The sequence below is a fragment of the Priapulus caudatus genome, unplaced genomic scaffold, assembly GCF_000485595.1.
Source record: "Priapulus caudatus unplaced genomic scaffold, Priapulus_caudatus-5.0.1 Scaffold242, whole genome shotgun sequence".
Taxonomy (NCBI): Eukaryota; Metazoa; Priapulida; class Priapulimorpha; order Priapulimorphida; family Priapulidae; genus Priapulus; species Priapulus caudatus.
In genome coordinates, this window is record NW_014577303.1 from 71,591 (window position 1) to 74,924 (window position 3,334).

The 3,334-nt window shown below is 42.9% G+C and overlaps 1 protein-coding gene across 1 annotated transcript in view; it reads left to right on the forward strand.

Moving 5' to 3' along the window:
- The first annotated feature begins 660 nt into the window (after positions 1 to 660).
- LOC106807912 (sex peptide receptor-like) overlaps positions 661 to 3,334 on the forward strand; it is a 167,123-nt gene continuing 164,449 nt past the window's right edge. The window contains exon 1 of the mRNA XM_014810426.1: positions 661 to 724. The gene's annotated coding sequence lies outside the window, so the exon portion shown is untranslated. The remainder of the gene's footprint in view (positions 725 to 3,334) is intronic.

The following is a 3,334-nucleotide window of genomic DNA, read 5'->3' on the forward strand; positions in this document are numbered from 1 at the left end:
GAGCTATCGATTATTTCTCCCTTGCACATCCCAATTAAGCTCAACATTCTTCGCAAGAGTTACGTGCATCGTGCAGAATCAGTCATGATATGCAACCATATGCCCGCCTGTTGGAGTTAGGGGATTGAGGGAATAACATATAAATGAGTACATGAGTCAGCGGATTAAAGAGTAAATACGTAATTGAATCAGCCGTTAAGTTCAGCTGCCGACTAAGTAGAATATTTAGTAAAAGACTGATTGGTTGATTGATTGATTGGTTGGTTATTTGGTTGATTAATTAATTGATTAGTTTAATTATTGATTGATTGATTGATTGATTACAGGAAGACCATCGCCTTATCGAAAAATTACTATTAATAGTAAAATTAACTAATAATTTGGCTAACTTGACTCCTTTCACGGATGTTGCTAAATGTCTCTATTAATGTTGCTAAATGTTGCTAAATGTTGCTAGTTGTTGCTAGTTGTTGTTAATGTAGCTAAATGTTTCCTAAATGTTACTATTAATAACTGTTACAACTCGCATATTGCTAGTGAAGCCCTGACCCAGTCGTGTACTCATCCCCAACCAGATGTAGGTCAACCGGACACGCGCGTAAAACGAAATCCATGCTGATGCTGGCGTGGAATTGGTTAGTGTAGTTATCGTAGCGGTGCTGGTGCGTGTGTGTAGACTTCTTTGTTGGTTGCTCACGGAGCGTGCTGTCCGGAATCTGTGTTGGTAAGTATATGCGCCGTAACGCTAGTAAGACATTGTGCTTATAACCCTTGAACATGCGCCATTGTGTCATGTTTTTTTTTGGCCGCCGAACTTTCTGTGCATTTTCCACCGACAGCCGAAAATTGCTGTCGTAGCTTTCGTAACAATGTAGCAGTATCAATTAGAATACTCGATCAGTCGGCGCCTTCAAGCTGTCAGAGCCGTGCCCGCTGCCGCGCGATAAAATGCGCACGCACGCACGCATGCGCGCCACCTGCATGGTGTGCATGGATACAAGTCGATATAATATCTAAACAAACTGCGTGCGCAATTGGTTTCATGCCATTATGAGACACGATAAATAATATCGAATGACTAAATATACAGCAAGCCCATCGTGCGTTGTGGTCATCTACGGGCAGTGTGATCGAATGCCTTTACCGTTTTATAACCTCGCTGCGAAGGAAATGACACGGCGGCAAGAAAATTTGACTCTGATAAAATAGTAGCATTCACTTCGTATTTACAAAGGGGCTTGGCTGTTATTTTCGACTCAATTTGTGCGTGAAAACACATCTGTATGCCTTCGGATTCATGTTACCGTCAGCAGATATACGCACTTGGCTATCAACTGTGTATGATCTTCACCACTGCTCATGCGACACCGTGCCAAAAGACGAGTGCACATAATTGCTGTAACCGCATATGTTGCTAATGGTGGTGATTTCATCGGTGTCAATTTCCCCCGGGCGTAGAGGGAGGGTGCCGCTACGTGGCAGCACTAATGTTAGGATTAGGGTTAGGGTCAGGGTTAGGGTTAGGGTTAGGGTTAGGGTTAGGGTTAGGAAAATAAGGCCATGTCTAGCATGGAAGTATATGACTGTGGAATGACGGAAGTGTACGAAGTGACTATAGTGCTGCCACGTAGCCGCACCTTCCCTCTACGCCCGGGGGAAAGTGACACCCGTGATTTATATGCTGATAAAACGTTGCGCTATCCGTGTCTGCTCTGTTACATTTGTTGTCACAATTTATTCTTTAAATGCGTTCGTTTCGAAATGAGAGTTATTCTTGGCCGTCATCCTCGTTACGAAATCGAGTATATGTATGAAATTCTAAGGAGAGAATGTTGTATGAATTCGTGTATATGGTATGAGCGTGGAAGAATGAGTCTGCATGCATATGGAGTCGAGATAAATTGAGTTTAGGATAAAGAGCGGTCATTATCGTTTCCCCAGCAAGCTGAATTTTATTTCTAAGGCTCAAGCTCATCCGTTCATCAAACACATCGCTGTCACAGTTGGTAAAAAGATACATAAACTTCTTCCGATAGAGTAATTACGAATGCTACATTGATTGATTTAAATTGTAATTACTTTATTTATGTTCATTATTTATCGGATTCTTTGTCACATGGGTTTACCTGTGAGTTGGTGAAGATACTGTATTTTAACGAGGCGTCTGTTTACGTCGGTTATATCAATGACATCTGGATGAAGAAAACTCGTTTACGATACATTGCGGCGGTATGTTGCTTGTAATAAAATGTCACATACACATGCAATGCATACATGCACACTGTGTGTGTGTGTGTGTGTGTGTGTGTGTGTGTGTGTGTGTGTGTGTGTGTGTGTGTGTGTGTGTGTGTGTGTGTGTGTGTGTGTGTGTGTGTGTGTGGCTCACTAACACACACGCGTGCGCATTCGAATGAATTTTCCATCCGAGTGCCTTCACATCACGCGACATTAACACTGTACAATCGTTTCTGCTCCCAAACATTCCAATATTCCAATATTCCCAATATTCCCAATATATATATTCCAAATATTCAAACATACAATATCTCAACATAGTTTGTAAGTCAACCATTCCATATAATTCTTCGCCATCACCGAAAATTTCGAAAATTCCGCGGAAATCACTGAAAATGTGGATGGAATCATAGACTCCCCGCGAAATAAAAAAAAAAAACAATGTACCACGTGACGACCCACGTGACAACTCGAATTCTCGCAGACGGAGAATTCTTTGCTCTTCGCGCAAATATCTCTCCACGACGTCACCGTGACGTCAGAGCTCGACACCACGTGATCATCAACATTAGCAGCAGCTGCCGGGAAAACGATGATTTACACGTTTATACGTATATTTGAATATTTATGCCGCCATTGTACACGGCGGAAGCATACACGACGACGCATGCATACAAATGTCGCCGTTACTATGACAACGGCAGCTGCTACGCACAGGAAGTAGATCCGGTCGGCCATATTGTGTGTAGCGCTGGCGTCAAATTGTTATTATTCGACAATTATTATCCCATTCATTCAGATTCAAACGTGTTCGCGGTGACGATGACGATGATGATGAAGATGATGATGATGATGATGATGATGATGATGAAGATGATGATGATGATGATGATGATGATGAAGCATGGAGAGGTGTGGATGGTTATATTGCCTTAGAAGCTGTTGCGTCTTCGTGAATATGCAAATATGCTTACCACGACCACCTCCACCACCACTGCTCCCTTGTGGGCTGTCATTAAATATACATACATACATACACACACACGCACACGCACACGCACACGCGCACGCGCACGCGCACGCGCACGCGCACGCGCAC